This window comes from Adiantum capillus-veneris, chromosome 17, assembly GCF_014529385.1.
Source record: "Adiantum capillus-veneris isolate H3 chromosome 17, ASM1452938v2, whole genome shotgun sequence".
NCBI lineage: Eukaryota > Viridiplantae > Streptophyta > Polypodiopsida > Polypodiales > Pteridaceae > Adiantum > Adiantum capillus-veneris.
The window spans coordinates 56815471-56826774 of record NC_140947.1 but is presented as its reverse complement, the minus strand read 5'-3'; the positions used below and the strand labels follow the sequence as shown (position 1 = coordinate 56826774).

The window sequence follows — 11304 nt, the reverse complement described above, 5'->3', positions numbered from 1 at the left end:
CTTTGTGGTCGCATGGGAAGCACTTCAGAGTGCAACGGATCGACGAACAAAGGGTCACTTTCGACAGTGGTGTTAGGGCAAGCTTCATCCAAGAAAGTACAGTAGTGCTAGGGATGAGAATACAGAGACTGGCCAGCTTGAATACTTTGGCTGCATCCAAGACATCTTGAAGATTAGCTTTAGAAAGTTTGATATATTTATCTTTGATGTCAAGTGGTTCAAAGTTATTACCAGCGGCCCTACTGTAACTGTGCACAAAGACAAGAGTGGATTGATTCAACTGAACTCTAGGCGGATGTGGACAAATGTGCGGGATATAGTCGTACTTCCGTAGCATTGTGAACAAGTTGTGTTCATACACGATCCACTATGGACAGAAAATGATGAGAATGATCTATCTAAACCCTGCTGGCTCTATGTCGTTCAAGTTGCTCCACGTAGCAAGCAAGTGTGTGAAGGATTGGATGTTGAGCTTGAAGAGGTGATTCATGAACAAAGAGCAAGACCGACTCCAACTTTAAGTTTAGATTTCAAGGTGGATGTCAGCATTGAGAAATTGTCTGAACCTAGAGATGAGGTGTCAAATAGTGAAGCTGATGCAGAGAGCGACGAAGAAGTAGAGTTCGATGACAAAGATGTAGAAGTACAGATTGAGATAGACATCTTTGGTACATCAGATCTCATAGAGGATGAGAGATTAACTAATGACTTTTGCTAGGAAACCTTTTTCATGGTTCTTTTTATTAGTCTACAATACACTTTAGATTTTGGTCATTTATGTAGCAGTTTTGTTGATTTGTTTCATTTGTGTAGCAGTTTCGTTGATTTGTTGTTTGTCTTGATTATACATTTCTTACGTAAACTAACGTATTTTGTGGGTGTTGTTTGTGTATGATTAGCCATGGCCGATGATGATGAGACCTACACTCCTAGTTTTAGTTTTCCAGTCACTCCGACAGGCATGTCACCTGAGTAGAGGGGCTCATTTTTGTCTTAGTTCACACTTGAGAAGATTGCCATGGCACAACACCTTTGGGGTGCAGGTGCAGGTACCTCTAGACCTACTACGTCCGACCCTACGCCCGGGACTAGTGTGGTCCCTACACTGAGTGACCCCACACCTCAGTCTAATGTGCCCCCTACGCCTAGGACTCATGTGCCCTCTACATCGATGGGTGGTTCATCCTCGAGACGATGTCATCGTCGTTCTAGAGGTGGTGGTTGTTGTGGTAGCGGTTCTACTGATGCGTCCACACCAGCGAGAGAGTGCCCACCACTCTCTTTAGTAGATAGTTCACCGATGGGCACACCACGTATACCTTGGGGATCACATGAGCATGATCCTAGCAAGGTGTACAAGAGCACAGATGTGGCTGTTGTGGCAGATAGGGTGGAAAAGGAAATGCGACAAAGAATTCGACAGCTCTGTATGATTCAGTTTGGTCCTACTGTGATGGAGATTTGGAAAATTCTCGATCTTGAGAGAAAGAATTACATTGCCAATGCGATTCAGAGAGAGTACAGGCCGGCAGAGGGGTATGACCAGGTCTGGAACACCTGGATTTTGAGCGTGGCGAGGTCCACAATGTCACACCGTCGGTCAGAGTCCAGAGACACGTTCGATGACGGCGATCCCAAGCCGGCATGGTTGAACGCAGAGGAGTGGATTGGGATTGCACAAGAGACACAAGACAATCCCAATAGATTTCAGCAGCAAAGAGATGCAGCTAGCGCACGTTTGGAGTCTGCTGGAGCGTCACATCTTGGGAGTGGAGGTTACGATACGCTTCGACATGAGTTTGTAAGTATTATACGTATGCTTTAAATTATTGATAGTATATATGTTATTTGAAGATTTATCTAATGATTAAACCATAATTTTGAAGGAATTTGCCATGAAGCGCCTTCCGACATGCCAAGAGGAGAAGTATGGGTACAAGCATGGACTTGTGTCCCTTTTGACCCAGCTGTTATGCTGGAGGAGTACTTATGTTTATGGTTTATGGTTATGTTTATGGTATGGTTAAGATTTGACAATCAACTTATATTTATGGTTATGGTTATGGTTGTGCAAGGTTATGGTTATGGTTTTGGTTCAGGTGATGGTTATGGTTTTGCTATGATGGTATAGCAATTGTGCTATGGTTATGGTTTTGCTATGATGGTATAGAAATTGTGTGATGGTTATGGTTATGGTATAACAAACAAGTTATGGTAATGGTAATGGTTATGGTATGGCACACAGGTTATGTTTATGGTTTTACAGTTTTCGACTCATGTTTTAATCATGTTAACAAGTTATGTTATCCTTACAATTTTGCTAATTGCCATACACTCGCTCTTTAACATCAGCTTGTAGGTGGAGTGTGGTTGCTTGTGCACTCTTCCTTTGGGCAGAGAGGGTTGTTTTCTTTTGCTGCAATACATGCAGCATTAGTTCCCAGTCCTCTCTGCCCAAATTTTTTTTGGAGATTTTGGTCATCGGTACAGGTGACGGTATCACCGTCGGTAGTGGCAACGGAATGAGCATCGAAATTTAATATATTAATTCCGGTGCTTATTACGTTGCATATTCCGATGCCTATTCATAGGCCTATTCTGACTCCTGCTATATCGATGGTCATACCAACGCTATGATACCGGTGTCTCTTTCGAAGCTTATTTCAACGCTATTTCGTCAGTACCTGCGCCAACTTTTGCGCGACCTTTTATAGTGTATTCTTAATGAAATGCTCACTATGTTATCATTTTCCGCTACACACACGTTACTAGTGCATTAAATGTTACATTGGTATCAAAGCTATTGGTTTCTCTTTTCTTGCTCAAGAAGAGAGGTCCCCAAGCTTGCTACAAATGGTTGGTGTTATTAATTGCAGAACAGTAAGTAGAATAGGGATTTTTCATCCTTGAAGCACGCTTCCTTTATGTAGTTAAAGGAGATACCGCTGAGAGCTATGGTCTTAATAATGGAGTCCTATGGGGTTTTGTAAAACCCTCTCTTCTATTCCTTGCAATTAATAATATTTGAGCCACGAGATATAGATGCTTGGGTGCTTATCTTTGAAGGTAAAGAGGAGTAGCAACTAGGGCTTGAAGTACCAAAGTACAAGTAAAAATTTACACCTAAAATTTGCTAGTATGACTGACAAGGGTAAAGAGATTGAAATGAATGTTGATAGCTTTGATTTTTCTAATGACAGAGCAATTAATGATGCCCCTACGCTTGCAATCTATCTTGTTTCTAGGCTTCAACAAGCCCTGAGCAATCCATCCTTCCAAGGTGAAGTGCTATAGCAATTGCGCACCCATGGTATTATCCAAACTCCCCACCAAGAAGAGAGAGTACCTCGGAAAGCTCTTGGTGAGACTTCCAAAAGAGGACTCTCTCCAATAAGGGAAGAAGAGGAGGATCCATACAAAGGGCTCAAAAACTTACTACTCGATGAGGTATCTCTCTCTCAAAGGAGACCTCAAGTTTCAATGGTAGAACCCCCATCAAAGGAACGAGAAAGAAGCGAGTCTCCTGCCACCTTGATGGAGATGGCTCCACAAAGACGGCAAGCAAAACACTCTCAACACCCCCTAAATGGAGAAGAACATCGCATACTCCTCTTCACCATAATTCAAAGAGGGAAGAGAGGAAAAAAGAAAAGAAAAAGGTGAGAAAGAGGTCACCCTCTTCTCCATCTTCCTCATCCTCTTCCTCTTTAGAAGAAAGTGATGGTGCATAAAAGGAGGAACAAGGGAAGAAAAAGCCAATAAAGAGGTCACCCTCTTCTCCATCCTCCTGATCCTCTTCCTCTTCTGTCCTCTCTCTCTCTCTCTCTCATACACACACACACACACAAACACAACACAACACACACATAGAGAAAACACCGTAGCTAGTTGCACTCTCTCTCTCTCTCTCTCTCTCTCTCTCTCTCTCTCTCTCTCTCTCTCTCCAACACACACACACACACACACACACACGAACACACACGCACGCACACACACATAGAGCCTTGGGTGCGCACACAAGCTCGCTCAAGTAGATTGGACTCTTTCTCTCTCTCTCTCTCTCTCTCTCTCTCTCTCTCTCACACACACACACACACACACACACACACACACACACACACACACACACACACAACCAATGCCTAGTCTCATTGTAGGTTGATATTTGAGTCTCATGCACACACATTGCCAGCAGTCAATCATCTCTCTCTCTCTCTCTCTCTCTCTCTCTCTCTCTCTCTCTCTCTTTCTCACACACACACACACACAGAGCCTTTGGTGTGTGCACGGGCTCGCTTAGCTAGATTGGACTCTCTCTCAGACACACCACCAATGCCGAGCCGCACTATAGGTTGAGATTTGAGCCTCATCCACCAAAGCCAGTGGCCAATCTTGTTCCTTCTCTTTCTGTGTGTGTCCCTCTCTCTCTCTCTCTCTCTCTCTCACACACACACACACACACACACACACACACACACACACACACACACACACATGAGTACTTATTTATCCAGCAATTAAACCATGTAAATAAAAGTGATTTTTTCTCGAGGATACCTTTTTACCTTGATCAAAACACCTAGGTTTACCTTAAACCATCTATGGCCCGTTTTTTTTAAAAAAAGGGAGGGAAACCCTTCTCCTTTTCTTCTCATGGGAACCCACCCCCAAAGTAATGTGTATAGATCGTGGCATTCATTTCTCTGATATCTACCCTACCCTTCTCTCTCTCTCTCTCTCTCTCTCTCTCTCTCTCTCTCTCTCTCTCTCTTTCTCTCTCTCTCTCTCTCTTCCTGTGTGTGTGTGTGTGTGTACTACAGCTCACCGCGTACTCAAGGCAACCAAGCGCTAATTCTTTCACACTCTCTCTCCATATCAACCCCCACTATGCAAGCAGGGGTGGCCGTAGCTGCTGCTTGGGAACCTGTTGCTACTGAGTATCATGATCAAGGGACGTTTTCTCACCTTGAACAAGCTGGATGAACTGGAGCATATAAAAGGTGAGGGAGCTTTGACCCCTCACTTAGTCTGCGGTTTTTTTCTCTTTGCATGTGTTTTTTAAATTTAGGTGTGAGGCTTTGACACTGTGCAATCATTAGGTGCTTGAACTAATGTCTCAAGTCAGTGTTCTCCTTTTAATGGAACCTTGATGACGTACTGTGAAGATTTGTACATAATGCATGAGAGAAATCATCTTGTTACTGTGACTGGTTAAGTTTTTAATGTTGTATAAACATTACATTACATTTTGGAAAGTTATTGGATTAATTTAAAAAAAAACCCTTACATAGAAAGCAACTACCACCTGGCTTGATCTGGGTTAAACAAAAAAAGGGGGTAGGTATCCTACCGCGATTGTGTACTTTGCATAGGAGTTTGGGTTAATGGTGCTAATAGAAACTAATTATATCTGCATGGTGGGAGTTTTTCTATAACTTGATACAGATAGCGTAGAGATCTGGCTCAACCAAAATTGATCACCCTATTTTGGAAGTCTATACTATGGTTAGTAAAATAGGGTTCTTTTTGGTAAAAATATATTGCCCCTTGGATTGGTGTATTATGAGACCTCTGCGCATACAGGATACAACAAAAACCTATACTCTGACAGCAATTGTGGCATTTTTTCTTACTAGTTATTTCCATATTTTTTATAAAACTCTGCCGAAAGCATTAAAAATTGCATATATATAGTTTTTTGAGAAATGATGGGATGTTACATTACACTCCTAGCACTCACAATTTAAAAAATGGTTTATTGTATAAGTTTAGTCCCAAGGTGTGACTGGTCGTTATACATTTTAAATTGATTACTACCTTGGAGTAACCTTCGCTCTGACAGGTGTCGACATAAGTAAAGGGTGTCATCTTTTAGGCTAAGCATTGAGACACAACAAGTATTTAAACTTTGTTAAAACCAAGTTAATTGGATGTAGTTTTCTTCTCATTTGATATGCAAACTCAGGAAAGATAGATTCAATAAGGCAATGGGACGTGTATAATTTAGTTTTGCTCAAAAACTTAACCAATTTTTGCACCCTTAAACGGACTATTGGATTTTTTTTTTCAAAGTGGTATCTAAAGCCTTTTTTAATTTAGGTTGCTTTGTGGATTTGTGGTACTTAAGAAAGGCAAGAAGAATTGAGGCTTGACAAATCAGGCAAACTAGTATTGTAATGAATGATGAGAAGTTCTAAGGACTAAGATACTTAGTTCGGACAGGGTGGATATCTTATTATCAAAATAAATGTTATTATCTATCAAGGTTTGTTAGAAACCTTACTTATAAGTATATCTGGACACTAAAATTTAAAAAAAAAAAGGCAAAACTCATAATTGTGAGTGAATTATATTAAACAACCCAGAAAATTACAAGGTCTTGTCATGCTCTTGTTGAGCCATGACATCATCCAGGGACCATAATTACATCCACCCCTACCAACCTGCCCCCTCATCCTTGATACACAAGGTCCATAATCTTGTCCTTTTGAGATCTTTTATTTATCGATGGCCAAGATTTTCCCTCGTCCTAGGCATTCCATTTGCTGACAACAAGGCACAAGTAGTCATAATCCAATCCTTCGAGTGTTGCTTGCGCCCAAGCATCCATATTAGCACTTTGCTTTCTTGTATAGTTTCTTTGAAGCTTGCCACCTCAAAACCTCCTTCAAACACACGAGGATTCCTTGTCTGTCATACATTATGTAAGAAGAAGTACCTGACGATTTGAGTGTTGATGAGGAGGGCAGGACTACCTGAATTCTTACCTCCAAGGAATAGGTCAGTCTTGAAAAAACTAATTTTCCATGTTCTTTGGACCCACTTGCATATTTTTCCTGCGAGGCCTTTGATAGTTGGCAGTCCATGAATAGGTGGCCCAGATCTTCACTAGCCAACCTGCACCCCAAGCATTGATCTGACCCAATCCCTCTCTCCTGAATCTTCACCCCCGTCGGTAGAGCACCCCAAATTACCTTCCATAAAAAAACCTTCATGTGTTGTGGAACCTTTGGCTTCCATATGTTCTCCATTACTTGCTCCCACCTTTCCTCCGGCCATTGCTTTTTCCATAGCTTGTTAAGGGGGCTAAACCAATTCTTCTTATGCATCATTGTTTGACAAATGCTTTTAGGATGGGGTTTCCATAAGAGTCTGCTTCCGGGCCATTTCTAGGAATTCCAGTCAAACTCCGAATCACAGATTGGCATCACTAAATTGTCAAGCTCTTTCATGACTTTGTGGACAAGTAAGACCTCCAAGATATTAAGTTGGTACTGGGTAACCAGAAGGTCAATGGTTTTCCAACTCTTGTTGTCACTGTCCCAGAAGTACCCAAGTTGCTTTAGATCCTTGGTATTCAGCTTCCTGGCTGTCTCAATCCAATAGGGAGTTTGTAGCGGATCTACACTTTGGAAAGCCAGGGGGACCAATGCAAAATGGAGTTCTTGAAGTATCTGGCTCCCCCCCCCCCCCCACTTTAAGACTCCTACTGCTCTATTGCATTTTCTTACCAATTCTCATGAGTTGCCCCCCAGTCCTAGGGTAGACCACGCCGGGGCTAACAGTTTCTCATGAATCTCCACCCCTCTCCACTTTCCACCATTCGAGCCAAGTTTAGCTGCTTCTATCATATCTCTGATCATGACAGCCCAAACTTGTTCTTGTCTAGCCAAGGAAACAAAAAATTTGGTGCAACAAGCTTCTGCATGGGCCACAGGGTTGAGAATTCCGAGGTCTCCTTGATTCACAAGCCGAGCAACTGATTCCCAACGGGCCCATTGCCATGGCTTGGAGGATTTCGTGTTGTTTTTCCATAAAAAACTTTTAATTGGTTTTAAGAACTCTTTCCAGTGACAATTAGCCAGCTTGAGAAGCGGGCTAGTGAAGGAAATATAAGGAATCATAAAGGCATTCGTCACTTTTATCCGACTTGGGAATGGGAGAAGAGTATACTCCCATCTACTCATTTTTGTCTTGATTTTTTCAAGCACCCACTTAAACCTTTTCTTGTGAGTTACATCCACCCCCAAGGGGGCTCCCAGATGTTTGAAGATATTCCCTTTTGTGACAATCTCCCTCGGCCAGACAGAAGGGTCAAATAAGTCATTTTTCGATTAGGAGATCGGCCTTGACTTCTCTATCTTACACTGGGACCCTCAAGCTACAAAGAATATTTGTACAATCTCCAGAGCTTTTCTGATGACCTGGGGGCACGCCTTTGAGAAGAGGAGAGAATCATCTGCAAAAAGTTTTGCTAGGAGTTGGCTATTTCTTGGTAAAGCAAGTCCTTGCAACTCCCCTCGTTCTGCACTAGCTTCGAGCGTCGTGATTAAAGAATGTGATTCTATGGCGAAAAGCAAGGGGCCAGAGGGAATCCCTGCTTAATAGACCTTTTGACCTCAAAAGAGCCCACAATTCTATGGTTGAATGGGATCTCTGACTGGCTTCTAGCCCCTAGTACACGCACCAACCGACATAGCCGAGGCCCAAAGCCCAAAGCTTCCATGATGGAGACACTAAAACTTTTAAAAATAATTTCTGGATCACATTAACACTTTGGGCATCAAGTTTAAGTTCTAGAAAGTTGTAAGATGGACATGGATAACAATTATACAATCCATTGACACCTGTAAAACACATCCAAGGATAACGTATATGTTGTCTTGTTTGGATGGATGCCTGTGAGGACTCTATCTTTTTTTGGAAAGTTTTTGGCTTAAAGCTATTATCTGTCCGATATTACACTTGCTCCTACTACTTGGGAAGTACTTCTTTATTGGGTCACTATCATTGTATTGATAATGAGCCTTCATTCTCATAAACCATGTACAAAGATAATTCTAGGATTGAGTTGTTTTTGTACTAATTATTGCCTTTTCTCTAAAGCTAGCTGTCTTTTGAATGTAAAAGTTCAGTTATGTCTTATTATAAAAAGTTGAAACAACTATACACACATCATGGATGCGAACACACGCATGAGCAATTGTTGTAGGTCGAGATTGGACTGAGACCTTCAAGCATCGAGGTCATAGAACTACAGTTTATCCATGGAGTTTCAAACATGGACATTTGCGCAAGCTGTAGTGGATGACACATGGAAGGCCTTTCCCTGCTTGGAAAATTTAAGCTCCATAATTAATATATAGATTTAATTTATAATTATTTCAATCAAGAAATTTTTTTAGCACTCTCTTTCAGACCCCTCTCTCGCTCCCTCTCTTCTCTCTCTCTCTCTCTCTCTCTCTCTCTCTCTCACTCACTCACTCTCTCTCTCTCTCTCACACACACACACACACACACACACACACACACACACACACACACACACACACACACACACACACACACACAAACACACACATGCCTTTCCATTTTGGGGCTATTTGAGGTTTGATCAAAATTGGGTTTTAGTGTATTAATTGAAAAATCTTAGCTAGACAATTTCTGAAGTTCTGAATTTTATGGCCATTGGTTTTGCAAAAGCAAAGTTGAGCCACCCTTCAATTAAAGGAAAAGTAAAGTATTGAGAAGTGCAACACTATAATTGCTTGCCCGACAAGCTAGGGTTTGGATGCCTCCCCTATTTTGCTTGTGTGCCGCATCGAGCGCTCCAGCAATGCCGCGTGGGTTGGGGGGCCCTTAGGTGGGTTTTCTGGGGGATTGTCGATGCATGCTTGCAAAGTGCTGAATGACCTGTAGGTTCAGGGTCTGCTGGGTTGGGGTTCCTTGGATTTGGGAGCAGGAAGATGGAGGCTTCGACTGCTTCTACCCGGCCTCGTAGGATGGGGTGGCTCAGATGAAGCTCATATTTTTATACCCGGGCTGTGCGGCTGTCCGCCCCTCTTGCAGGGGCTAATCGTTCGCAAGGTTTGGTTGGGGAGGTTTTGTAGTGATGTTGTATGGGTTCATGGCTTGGTGCTGTTCACCTGGATTCTTTTCGACGACACTGGCAGGTTGGTTATGGTCGTGCTATGGCTCGGGATGGCACACTCAATGCATGGATTGTGTGGCTTTTCAGATGTGGGAGTTGTGGTTGTGAGCCTTGATCCAGTGGGCTCGTGAGGGTTCGATCTGGTGGTTGCGACTTAATGGCATCTTTTTGGGGTTTGACATATGCTGGTCTAGCAATCGGGGTCATGGTGTCTTCCGGGGTAGTGGGAGTGTCATGGTGGCAACCCCTACCGGCCTTTGGTGATGGAGGCTAGGACTCCGCCCTTCTGCGGCTGTAAGCTCTTCTCTTCGCCCTTTGCTTGATAGTCAGTTTTGTTGTGATGCGATGGGGTGGCTCCCCTTGTTAGCCGATGTACCTTGGGTCTTTGTTTTGGTATGTCTTGGTTAGTTGGTAGCCTAGCAGCAGAAAACCCTTCTTGTCTTGGGTTGAGCAGGTCCTGTGATGTTTTTTTTTGTTTTCTTAATATAATCTTTCCACCCACCTATTGTGTGTTTTGCTAAAACAAAAAATAAAAAAAGTATTGAAAAGTAGAGTCAAGCCTTTTTCTTTTTGACTTTGAAAGGTAAAAAATTGAAGGCCGAAAAGCTTCAGAAGCTCCAAGATTCCACGCTTTATAGAAATGAGACATTTTGTAAAGTCTTCATTGAATTGAATTAGTGAGTGACACCTGGAGGGTCCTCCTTCCTTGAAAATTTTAATTTTAAGCTGCATCTATACTACTATAATGGGGGAGGGATCCCGCTCCCCCCTCCCTGCTACACGTCAGCACCTCCTTTGTCCGGGAGGTGTCTTCTACAGCTAGGCCACACACACACACACACACACACACAGATACACAAAGAAAGAGATAGAGAGGCGGCTAGAGGCTGCCTGTTGCATTAGTTATATATAGTACAAATTGGTATGGTTGGAGTTTGCTTATTAATTTATCATTGACTGACTCATTGATTGCCTAACTGACTAAGTGACTTAATGAATTGCTAAAGAAAAGAATCCCTTATATGTTTTATAGCAAGTTGAAACGGGTTAGAACGGCAAGACTACATTTGTTATTGGTATGAAATGATTTTCAGGACAAGTTGCTCACGAGGACATTCTCATTTGAGGAGAGGAGGAAGTTATTTTTCAAAAATGCGATCAAATGTAGCTACACAGCTAGGGAGTTTGCAGTATTTTACAGAGAACATGCTTGTTTATGAAGCATACATGTTTGCTTCGTCGAGAACGACTTCGATTTAAAGTGGGGGAGGAATGCCAACCCCTAATTATTTTTAAAAATTGTATTAAACTCGGGTTATTTTGGTGATATGCACGGACAATTTAGGAGCATATATATATTATTAGTTGCATTA

The 11304-nt window shown here is 42.3% G+C and overlaps 1 pseudogene; it reads left to right on the top strand.

Moving 5' to 3' along the window:
• Nucleotides 1-206: 206 nt before the first annotated feature.
• Nucleotides 207-10062, top strand: LOC147437296 (uncharacterized; annotated as a pseudogene).
• The last annotated feature ends 1242 nt before the right edge of the window (nucleotides 10063-11304 follow it).